The sequence below is a fragment of the Xiphias gladius genome, chromosome 6 (genome assembly GCF_016859285.1).
Source record: "Xiphias gladius isolate SHS-SW01 ecotype Sanya breed wild chromosome 6, ASM1685928v1, whole genome shotgun sequence".
NCBI lineage: Eukaryota > Metazoa > Chordata > Actinopteri > Istiophoriformes > Xiphiidae > Xiphias > Xiphias gladius.
Window position 1 is genome coordinate 27406805 of NC_053405.1, and position 12891 is coordinate 27419695.

Consider the following 12891-nt stretch of genomic DNA (forward strand, 5'->3'; position numbering starts at 1 on the left):
ACAATAGGTGTAATTTGTTGTTGTGATTTGCTACAGTATGTGCTGCTTCGTGTATATGTGTTGTTTTTTTTATTATTTATTTGTTATTTGTTTTATATTACTATAGAGGTGGGTACACGTGTGCAGCACTTGAGTCCAAGACAAATTTCCCCATGGGGACAATAAAGTGTATTGTATCGTGTCATATCACATCGTATAGGAACATAAAGGATTAACTGTGCTCCATCTTTTATTTGACTTTTGAAATATTACATGTTTTTTTCAATAGCTTTGTCTTTTTTTGTCTGTTATAGTCACTTAAAACCAACTTTCTTTTTATCAGTGTAATATTACCGTCTTGTTTTTCAGAAGACAAAATAGATGAAGAGGGGTTTAAGCTTTTAGACCTGCCATCATTGGAAGCTCATCCCAATGATTGGCACAAGACCAGCTTTTCAGAAGTTTAATCTTTGCAAAGATGGCATACAATTGCTTTACTTATAAAACAAAGATGAAATGAGCATCAGTTTTTCAGAGACTTGGGAACAGAGATGCTGCGGAAGTCAAAGATAACACATTTGAGAAGTCTCGTCTGCCATGGCTCTTTCAAGGACATTACAGCACAGTACAGTCGCTTCAGCATGTATTAAGACCCCTTCACTTTTTGCACACTTCATTGTGTTGCAGATTTAATTTTAAAATGATAAAATAACCATTTTCACCCATCAAACTATACCCAATAACCCATAATGAATGTGAATGTGAATTCCTTATGTCATTGTGCGTTATTGAGTGATTGATGGCATCCATTTAAAATTAAATCTGAAAACATAATAAACATAATAAAGTGTGCAAAAAAGTGAAAGAATACTTTTCAAGAAGTACCCCTTTACCCCCAGCTGTCACAAATTCTTAGAACTCCCTGTCCTCTACAGGAGGAGACAGTTGAGTAGCAAAACTGTCAGCAAGACTGATACACTGCAAGAATTCTGGCATGGAGACAGAGGTCAAAAGAAAATTTCTATAAGTTTGGCACTTCCACCTGTCTTGTATAATGATGACTGTGAAACAGTGAATCCACTTCAAAGAAAGATACAAACACTTGTTTGACAGCATCCTTCACTGAACTCATTTCCTCTCAGTTGTATGTTTTTGGCTGCAGTCTACATGAGTGATGATGCAGAGAGGTATGGAAACAATAACATTCTGAAAGCCCCTTGTTGACGGGCAAAAAAATCTGGAAGTTGATGATTTTCATAATGAAGTCAAGGAAGAAGGAAAGGTTTTTTGTGTAGCCGAAGTTTAGAATGATAAATCAAGCTTTAATTTATACAAATAGAGTTTCGAAATGGTGTTGTTTGTGACAGGATGCATTATAAAAATAGGAAAAGGAGCCAATCCACTGCTGTGAAATGAAGATAACTACAACACTGAATTTTCACTCAACGATTCCTGTAAAACTGATGTTGAACCTGATATCATGCATGGTTTTCAAAGGAGTCCAAGATGGTTCTCTCTTCCCTGATAGCACCTTCAAACATAGCTCAATGAAGTCCATAGCTGTCCTACAAGTTTTGGTTTCCCCACTTCAAAGCAAGAACCCAGGATTCCTTATGAAGCGACTAGAGAGTTGGCATCTAAAGCGTGATGTCTTTTACAGTATCCCTAAAGGAAATCTCCACTGGAAATGCTTCTTGCTTTCATGCATTGAATTGATCTTCTAACATTGCCTAACAATAGGGGTTACAACTGGCCCTTCGCTACCCTCATTTGTGACCAAGATACTCCACGACTCAGTCACAACTTTTTTCTGCACATACCTTAGGGAAGAAATACAAAAAGAGATTTCCTTTAGCTGTTATCCGGCAGCTGTTTACATCCTCAGATTTTCTTGATTTTGTGTTTATTGTCTGCGTGCGACGAGAACATTGTTGTCCGGAGCAAAACCAAAGTTTTAATCCAGCATTTCCACCGACTCCTCCCTGATTTTCAGCAACAGCACTACAATCAAGCCCTGCTGTTCTCTTCTTCGCTGTATAAAGCTATTGAAAAATACTGGACTCATATGTTGGTTTTGCCCCAGCCAATAAAAGGTAAAGCAAAATAACATTTGGATTTTCCCCTAAGGGAGAAGCCTACACAAAAGTCACACAGTAACATACTGAACGCAAAGGCACAAAAGCTTTCCAATCCTTACACTTTTGTTCTTGTAATTTTGTCTTTGAAAAAGGCATGAAAAAGACAACACAAAAAGTCCCTTTAGCTCGAGCCCATGGACATCGCTTTATCATGATGAGAAATCTAAAGCTTGACAAACCTTCTATGCCTAGTTATGGTTGCTAAGCTATGACTGGACAATCTTCGTTTGGATGAGGGGTTTCGCTAATGGTCTTGGGGATCAGTTTCTGTAACATATACTTTTGGGGGATTCACTGTTTTTAAATGGTCACCTGTCAAGATTAAAGTTTTGTGTACTTATTTGGCATCTTCATCTACAAACCACAAATATTGTATCAAAAACTTATACTGGTCAACAGCTTTTCCAAAAATCTTCCCCTTCTTATGCTTAAAATTAAGAAATCAGCCAAAGTGGGTTCATATTTGGTTAGGCCATAATTTTATACAGACAATTTTTAACAAAGACCTTTACTCTCTAATCAGTGTACCTCTACTTGTATAAAGAATAAGCTTCCTGTGCTTGCTGCTGAAGTATGCTGATCTGTTGCTCAGCTAAAGTCAGTTTTCAGCTCTGGGAAATATAAAGCAGGCACTCAGATGAGCAGGGCAGCAGCTTAATCATTAGGCCTGATGGATGAGGGCCCGAGCTGGGCAAGGGGGAGGAAGAGGGGGATGGAGAAGGAGGACAAGAACTAGACAAGAGCATTAGACAAGAAGGATGGTGAGAGATGGAGGGTAAGTGGGAAAGAGAGTGGTTGAGAGAGATTTACAGGAGACGCGATGGAAGGCAAGCGATGGAGAGAACGATGAACAGAGGGGAGACATGCAGGAGGCCACAGAGGAGGATGCGTCTAACAAATTACCTTCTCCTCAATCACAAAGGCTGACAACCTGGATGCCTCTGTCAGCTCTTATACACACTCATGCCTGTCTCTGTTGCACACACGCCAATAATAGACATAACCTCACACATACACCTAACCAACGCATACATATGGCTTGTACTTGCTTCACTGCTTTCTCAGAAGTGTACACACCCACAGTACGCACGCACACACTAACTCCCGTTAACAGGTGATAAAGGAGCTTGTCATCGCAGCAATGGAGACTGCTGCTGTGGTAACGTCATAGCAACTTCAGAGTTTGTCTGACAGAAGTGACTGTAGCTATCAGCCACTTACGTTTTATAGCAGGATGCTGTAAACCAAGCTGCTAAGACAGAATGTGTGGCTGGTTGGCTGGCTGACTGACTCCATCACTGGCTGACTGACTAGTTGATTGGCAAAGATGTTATCATTTTCCCTACCATCTGTTTCTCTCCAAAAACCATACATGTAGCTGCTGAATACATGAGTGTACATCAAAAAAGCATTCATTATATTCAGAATGTTGTTAAATTTCAAACATTCTGTGTCAACTAATTTACGTGACTAATTAGCAGTATGTTAATTTTTTGTATCTAAGTAGGCTTACTACAAATCCAATGCTTAGGACAATGAGACATGATAACGTTACCTCTCAAACTCATAATGCAAACAGAATCACAACTGACCAACATAAAACATACAGGCACAGAGAACATATTTTTTATCATCTGATATTATATTCACTTTATTTATCAGATTTTTTAATTATTTCTTTAAAATGGTTTCCAACCTTTTTTGTATTTCCTGTTTAATTTTTCGTTTTTAATGCATTATGTAAAGCATTTTTTATTCTCAATGACAAACCACTGAAATCTATTCTAACTGACAGGATCCAAGCTTTACACAGTTGAACTTGTCCTAGGACACAACTGTCCACAGAGTTTGAATATTTGGTACTAAAAAGACCGAATCACTTTGAAGAGAATTTCTTTAGCCAGAGATGAGTTTTTTCTACATAACAGGGTGAGGCATAAGTATCCATGCCAAAACCACCACTGCATCATAACCTTTTACAAATGGGGCATTATGTGAGGTGGGGATGACAGCTGGGCCTTTTTATCAAGCCCTGCCACTGCACTGGTTTAAGTCTTAATAGGGAAAAATGACGTGTGTGCAAAGTTCCTCCAGAGGTGGGAAATAAAGACCTTAAGGCCAAGGGCCTCTGCCAGATCTTCCCAGGTCACCATCACTACACATTTCAATTTTTAAAATTTGTCTGACTGCCTCCCTCGCCATCTGATACAACTCATACCAGGTGGTGATCAGTTGAAAGCTCTGCTTCTTTCACGACATACGGCCGCAGATGATACGATCACAAAGTTGACCATTGATCTTAGGCCTGCAGTCTTCTGGCACGAAGAACACTTATGAACCACCTTATGCTCAAACATGGTTATTGTTATAGCCAATCCATCCAATCATGTCTTTCTTCCAATACAGTCTACTTGAATAGTACATCAGTGGCATTTAATGTAATTCAAATAAACAACGGTGCAGGTTCACTCTACAGTCGTTTGGCGACAGCAGAATAACATTTTACTAGCAACAGCAGCTTTTGTATTTCATGATAGCAGATGTTTTCCACTTTAGTTGGCATTTTAGCTCATTTCCCACACATGCAACTATTGACAGGTGAATATATATTTTTAAAAAATATACAGATTGTGATTGAAAGACTGAATCCATCGTTATGTCACACAATAAGCAGGTGATATTTACGAGAGATTTCCTGCTGTGATCTTTGTTGCTGCAGATGATGGTGCTGTCCACTCTCATACTCCGGATTGGATTCGGGCTCGAACATGTATCGATGCATTTGGGAAGTTGCCATTTCCAATCAATTATCCTATGATACTAAGTTTTAGTTACTAGTTATTTAGTTTTACAGTTTGCTCTCAGAACTTCGACATCAGCAAGAGGATGACGCGGTGCTAACAAGCGCTGGGTGTGCTGGCCCTCAGCAGGCTTCCAGATGTTCAGCCAATAAGAAGAAAATGAGCTTTTAAGGAAGCCTCTTAAGGAGACCTGAGCTAATATTGCCTATTTTAAGTCAGAGGCTCAACTGAGTGGCTGCATAACAGGCAGTTTGAGATAAGTAAGGACTTTTTTTGAACAGTGAATCATGCAAAGCTAATCTAAGTGAGTCCCGGAATAATAATATAGAGCTGGAAAAGAGCATAATAGGTCCCCTTCAAGCATTGAAGGTGTTGTTGAATAGATGGCAGTGCAATTTAATATGCTTTGGGATTCACATTAAGTGTCATGGTATCAGCTGTGCCTCTCCCATTCCTTTTTTCCCCCCACCCTTGTGTTTCCTGTTTGTCTCCAGTTTGTCTCTCTCTTTGTCTATGTGTGTGTTTGTTTGGGTGTGGCGATCTGTTCCCACCTGCTGATAATTCACCTGCACACCTGTGACCCATCCACTTATCAGCTCCTGCAGCATATGTACCTGGGCTCTATACTCCAGTTTTCACCAGATTTCTTAGTTCACCAACTCGGTACTAATGCTACAGCCAGCTTGTTGTTCTCATATTGCCTAAACTTTGTTTAACACCGTGCTTACCTATGCCTCAGGGTAATTATCCTCCGCTGTTCCTGTACTGCCTGCTTTGCCCAGGTCCTTGATAGTCTGCCCTCTGTTTGGTGTTTTCAGTCAGCCTGCCTCAACCTGCACCACATTCCAGCCCACACTGGCTGCACTAGTCCACCACCAATTCTGGCCCAGCTTCCCCAAACCTCACTGACCTTAACCTAACTGACTGATCCGGCCAACGTAGAACCAACAGACCAGAAAACAACCAATCTCCAGCAAGTAGATTTGCTCGGACAATATGAACAACTCCTCCGGACACTCTCAGACAATAACCAGGCGATGATAAATAAGATCTCTCAATAAACTAATCAGGTCTCTTTGTTAACATCTCTACTCATCCCACCAGCCTCCCCAATCATCCCGCCAGTTGCTGCAGTGCAGTCCTCCCAGCAGGTTCTGCCTGTGTTTCCTTTGCCCAGGGATTCCTAGTGCATGGACCTGGAACCTTTTGCTGGGGATTTTAAAAAATGCAGTGGATTCCACCTTCAGTGCTCCCTGCTGTTCCATTAGCGGCTGTTGACATTCCCCTCCGACCAGTGTAAGGTACATTATTTTATGAGATTATCGAGAAGAAGGGCTTTGGCTTTGGAGGAGGTGGCAAGTGCCAATATGTCAGTTGTCACTCTCTCATATGATAATTTCATTTCTAAGATGAAAGCAGTGTTTGATCACCCAGATCACTATGGTAGTGCCTCTAATTATCTGAAAATCTCTACCAGGGATCTAGGAGTATGGCTGATTATTCTGTGGATTTTTGGACGCTGGCAGCAGACTGTAAGTAGAATGAAAAGGCGTTATGGAGGAGTTTTGTAAAATGACTCAATGAACAATTAAAGGATTAATTGGCTTCTTGTGATTATCCCACTAACCTGCATTCTCTTGTTTCTCTTGCCATTAGGCTAGATATTCATCTGTGTGAATGGCACCTGGAGAAGGCCTGCTGTTCACAGCCATTACCTGCCTCCTGCTCTTCATTGTCACCTCTCATAAGAGCAAGAGTTTAGTCATCCTCCAGATCCCAAGCTAGTGCTTCCCCTCCTCCCATCTCCTCAGATGAGGAACCCATGCAGTTGGGCTGATCACCAACGCAGGATGAGGGCGGGTGAGCGCCTGTACTTTGGTATCACAGGACACTTCATTGCTGCCTGCCCAGTTTGGCCAGATGACAATAGTAGAAGTAGGGAGTACTGGTGACCCAGACAGTTTCTTCTGCCTCCATCTACACACAGAATGCAGATTCAAGCTACCCTTGTTGCAACCAGTTTACTTTGCCTTCCCTTGCTCTAGTTGATTCAGAGGCAGTCCACAAAAGGCAATCAGAGAGGTGACTATTTTGAGTCCATGTTTATGTGCTGTTTGTTGTTGTTGTGAGCAATCTAACTTGGATTAGATAAACTGACTCTTTCCCAAGGCAACATTAAGAAATTCAGCTGCGCACAGCTGTGGACTCTTGTGAGCTGGTGTTTTCTAAGCGTCTCAAAACTATTTTCTTTTCATTACTCCAATCACTGATTGTGTTCTTTCTCATCTCCTGATGAGAAAATCTTGCAAGCTACACAAAAAATGAAACCAACGCTTTTGTTGTGACGCAATGTGGGGTAAATGCTCTCATCAAAAAAATTCATCAAAAATTTTGCATTGCTTCCCACAGATGTCCTTGAGGCTTGAATCTAGAGTATAATGCTTTTAGTTGGACAGTCTGATAGCATTTTGAGTTCATCTATCTTAACACTGCAAATATCATCTTGAGATGTCTGAGGTACCGCATACCATGAATATTTGCTGCTGTGACAAAACATCAGTCTTCTTGGCTCGGACAACAGTTTCTGATTGGGGTAGCTGCAACGGTGGATTCCTCCCGGGGCTCATCACTTTGCAAAGAGGTTGGATCATGGACATTTAGCTGGCTGCTAGCTTATATTGTAATGTTGATGCTAGCAGAACTAATGTTAGCAGACTTAATGGCCATGCTGCACTCAGCAGAATCTTCACTGCTGAAAGATAGTTTGCTTTCTATTTTAGAAGGCCTGACAAATGTTCAATTGTTTTTTTTTGTTTGTTTGTTTGTTTTCCAGATTTCTAGGCTATTTATTTGATTACTAACAAAGAAGATATGCTAAATCCAACATTGCCAATGTCACGATTAAGTGCCAGAAATTTTAATCATGCAATGACCTATAGCCAGTGATTTTTAACACCAATCACTGGCCTTCAAATGTATTCGAGTCACAATGTTAGTTAATAGATTATTGAATGGATAATTGATGAGTGGATTATTTTCAAGATAGGATGTTATGAAAACAAACAAAATCATTTAAAAAAAAAATGTATGCACAGTTTGTACAGGATAACAGTTCTCGGCGCCAATGACACTTACACAGTGTTTTCATCTGTAATGTTCTTTAATTGAAGTGAATTTAAGAAACACATTGTTCAAAACGTCTACCAGAATATCTGGTTTGACTGTTGTTGTGGTAGTGAACAACAGTCAGAGACTGGTGAGAAGGTGAGAATTCTAATGAGGCACTGACAAGTTTTTGAATTTTAAGGCAAAACTGAAGAATGGAAGTAAATGACTCAGAAGCACAGGATTTTTCATTACAGTTTAAGCAATCTGTCCTCAATCCAGGCCCAAAATAACTTGCCTTGAGGGAGTGGACAATTTTAATTACATGCCCTGTACCTTTCCATTCTCCACACATTTAGTTCAAGTGCTCTCAGCTTGAAGTGGAAGTCCCAAAGTACAGCTGTGAACAGTGCTCACATTTACAAGTATGCATAGGAATATGCATGCATGAATATGGAAGACTATTTGTATACGTTTGCATTATGTACTCTATATGCATGTATGAACACAAATGTACAGTATGTGTGCTTAATTGTGTGTGGGGTGTAAATTTTAACTTTGATATAGTTTTATAATTTGGCACTGTATTATTGTGAATCATTTGTATTATTCACACTATAATAGAGTGTAGAAATACAGCAGAGGGGAAGACAAAGAAGACCTACTATAATGAAGAGTAGGCAAAAAAAAAAAAAGTGTAGACAGGCAGGTGAAAGAGAAAAGCTGGGAGGGAAGAGACTGGGTGCTATTAAGATGGATTGTGAGGTCTGTATTATGCAGGTGTCTGGTCATCCTTCAGTGAGCTATTCCCCCATAACAGGTGGCAGACTCACTTATGGTGGGTCCATGCATGATAACAGTTGCAATACATTTTAATGATCCTGGATCCCTAGATGGCTAAACACATCTGACTTTGTAACCAGGCTGAAAAAGGTTGAAAGAGTTAATGGGGATTTATGTATGTGCCCTAAGGTGTTACAGTGTAACTTCAGAGCCTCCTCACGTAGCCAGCGTAGCTTTGGCTTAGGCTAAGCTCTAGCTGACGTGCACCACCTCCAAAATATAACTATTAACACAGTGTTAACTTTGACGCATAAGAGCTGGCAGTGTAATGGGGTTGTGTGCCCGGGTTTTCTGCTTGAAATGCATCATCTATAGATGATGACCATCCAAATTTTTATTTCACCGTTAACCCCTAGGAGGAGTCTGAGGTGCCACAGTGTCTCATGAGGCCAAGTTTTATCTCCAAAAAGCTCTTCCGGCCTTCAGCAACAGCACAGGGATAGGTCCAATCTATCAACAAAGAAGCCAGGGCTTTGATCTTAGTGGATGGAAAAGCCTCTGTTTTCCATCCTCATTTTTGTTTTGCTATACTGTATATTTTACTTCTCTGCTTTAATGGTCCCCTTTTCTTGATCAGTTATCAACAAGGCAGTGGGCAAGGCTGGGAAGCAATTGCATTACACAAATCAGCACAGTACTCAGATTACATTTCTTTTGTTTAGTGGATAACTATGTTCTGGGTCATGCCTACATAAGTACTAAAGAATTAAGGTATTACTATAGTGAGATTAACATTAAAATCATCATGTTGCCTTTTACAAAAAGCACCACTGGGCTTTATTGTGTTTGTATTACTTCACTATTATGCAAGTTTTGTTTTTTTATTTTCTTTTGTTCATTAACCTTGGACATTTTATTAAAAATATTTTTACTACACAAAATTGGTTAATTTGCATTTATTTTTGAAGATATTCTAAATTAATAATTCATTGGTGCCAGTAATTTCAACTAGGACTGTATATTTACAGGCTTATCTGTTACTTTGTCATTCTCCGTCTGTCCCTGTGTCTATACTGGGTCTTTTTGCTCTGTACCATCTACCCCTCCTTTCTCTCTGTCTATTTTCTCATTTTTTCCCCCTATGCTTCCCTTTGTGCTTCCCTCAAAGGCAAGGACATGGAATCAATTTCAATGATACTTGTAAATTACTTGTAAATATACTGCAAAGTGTCCTCTTCTGTCCTGTCTCTCCCTGTGAGCTGAAGTATCTGGATCTGCCACTACTCAACACTCATTATTATCAACTTGTTATTGTTATTATGATTATTATTAATTTGTGCTGCTATGATTGCTGCTGCTTTAAATAACATTAATACACCTGTAAGTATCATTCTATCTATTATTATTATCATTATAAACAACCAGTCTGACAGTACCTGAATAAGAATATACAGCTGTTCCTGGTCTCCCTGGTTCCTGGTTCTTGTTCAAAAGAGAAACACTGTACCCACCATCAAGGTAAAGGCATCAGTATGTTTCAAATTAAGTGCTTGTCAGATTGTCAAACAGCATCTGAAACCCTTAAGTCACCTTTTTCAAGAAGAAATTGAGGGATCTTCTCCCATCAATTTCTGAAATGACTATCCAAGAAGCATGCCTCTTCCTGCAGTGATTGGCCAGGTGTGAAGAGGTGAGAAAGTATGCAAGATTTGAACCGCCCTTTCTATTTTCTTTCTTGTGAACATTCCCATGCACCATCGAGTACAACATCATGAATGCCTTTGAGAAGAACCAACCTGAAAGTGTGTGCTGTTGTTCCCATTTGTTCAACCCATAGCGTCTCTCAGTGAGGGCAGTTTTTTTGGCCCTTGTGAACACTTTTGCCTTTAGACATGTTTGAGAAAATTTCAAACTCATTTGTTTTAAATTTGATGACTTAAGAAAGACATGATCTTGGCAGTGGAATTGGTCATCTTGATGTGTTTCGTCACGGAATAATAGAAGTCTTGCAGCTCATTGTACTACAGTCATGGAAGAAGGAGGAATTGCAGATGGGACTTGGACTGAGGAAATAGAATTATTTAGTGAATCTGTTGCATGCCTGTAACAAATAAAGCAAGTCCACCAACCTGAGTGAAAAAGCAGGTAATTGCCTTCCTGAGCATTGTCTCATCTGGTACCCCTATTGCGTGGACAACATTGCTTGTCAGTATTGCCCAAAACTGTGACATGGCAGTTGACAAAAAATTATTAATATGATTGTTTTCTGAGTCATGGTCATTGTTGGAGAAAACAAACAACATTTACGGTGTGTAGGGTTAGGAGAAGTGTTGCTGATGGCAACAGTGGTCTCCTGACTATCCTCACAACCATAAGAGGCCCTTGTTGGGAAATCATAATCATAGGTTGTAATCATAATCATAGTGTTTAAACAAACGACCATTGTTGTCATTTTTCTGAAGAGGACACACTCTGTAACATAGAAGAATGATACATTGTGAGTCTTACTGGTTCTGCATTTGGGTAATGTGGATTCTATAAGCTTGGGACATGTCATTGTCTTCACTTGAAAGTAATTTTACATTTAGGCATAATGCCTGATTTACATACACTGTATACATTTGTGTTCGACACATACAATCTCTCAAACCTTCCCAAGTCCATTGTGCATGCCCAGCAGTGTGCAGCAGGGGCCATTGAAGGAGTGTGCCAGGGCTATCCGTCGCTGGCCTGATCAATGCCAACCTTGCCTTGCCAGGTCTGGGGAAGCCAACTTGTACACAACGTCATGCTTAAAAAATTAGCTACACTGAAAACACTGCCCAATGAGAGAGAGTGAGAGAGACCAAGGGAGCTAGGGAGACAAGAGGGGATCAAGAACAAAAGAAAGACAGAGAGAGTGAGGGAGAGATGCCTGCTGTTGCCACCTGCCCCCCTGAACCCAACCAAGCTGCGTCCAAAACTGCACTTGACAAATGAGTACAGGGACGCAGAGCATAGGCACAGTCTCTGAGCTACAACACTAACAATGCACATACACTATTCCATAGAGAGAAAGGGTGGGTGTGTGTGTGTGTGTGTGTGTGTGTGTGTGTGTGTGTGTGTGTGTGTGTGTGTGTGTGTGTGTGTGTGTGTGAGAGAGAGAGAGAGAGAGGCAGAGTGGGAGAATGAGAAGAAAAGACTGGGCTGGAAAGACTGAGTCTGGACAGTGGAAAAAGAAAATGAACTAAGGAAAAATTATAGAACATTTTTAGCAATATATTGCTTAATTCATTTTCAGATCATATTTTAAGTAATTAAAAGGCAGAAGAAAGAACAACTGTATAGAATTTGCATTGGGTCTGCAGTTTTTTCTCTTTTTTTGATATCGGGTAATCAGAACCTCCACTGTATATTGCACTTCAGACCACTCATCTGACAAATCTGACAGCTAACGTCCAATGTTTGCATTGATATGACAGATTGGGGTGTCACCTGAAATGTGTTATAGTGCTGTCAGACCAGAATTAGCTTTGTAAAATCTCCTTACAAAATAGCAATGGTAGTATGGAGCCCCGAAACCAATGTGAATTATGATGAGTTATCTGACAAGTTAAAAAATATAACTGAATACATTGATAAATAATAGAGTCGCTAGAACAATTAATATGAAAATGAATACTTTTAACATTAATATTCAGTCTGCTGGTAAACAATAGAAAAGCTTTCGAGCTTTTTTTCATTGAGATGGAACTTTGTGATGCTGGGATCACTTTGAGAGGAAGACAATATGTCCCATGCCCTTCCTCACTGAAATAGATTGAATTGTTGTCTTTATACTTTAAAGTTTTAAACCACATTGCAACCACATTGCTCCTTGTGCATTTTCGTTGTGTGATTCAGTCAGGATTCAGCCTGTCTGCTGTTTCCTGTAGCACGATTCATTATATATTTTATACTTTTTTCGTGTTCTGTGAATATGTAGAAAAATTACATACTGTACATGTATATCCAAAGTAATATAAGATAAAGGAAAACAATTCCTTTCTTACAACTACATTGGTTTCATTTTATATATTTATATATATATATATATATATAAGGGA

The 12891-nt window shown here is 39.8% G+C and overlaps 1 protein-coding gene and 1 long non-coding RNA gene across 2 annotated transcripts in view; one reads left to right on the forward strand and one right to left on the reverse strand.

Moving 5' to 3' along the window:
- The window catches only part of LOC120790382 (inactive N-acetylated-alpha-linked acidic dipeptidase-like protein 2), a 458890-nt gene that overhangs the window by 69497 nt on the left and 376502 nt on the right, over nucleotides 1–12891 (reverse strand). The window lies entirely within an intron of this gene.
- LOC120790383 lies at nucleotides 6061–9578 on the forward strand. The gene is made up of 3 exons (XR_005707538.1): nucleotides 6061–6219; nucleotides 6396–6450; nucleotides 6575–9578. It is a non-coding gene; the product is annotated as an uncharacterized LOC120790383 (long non-coding RNA).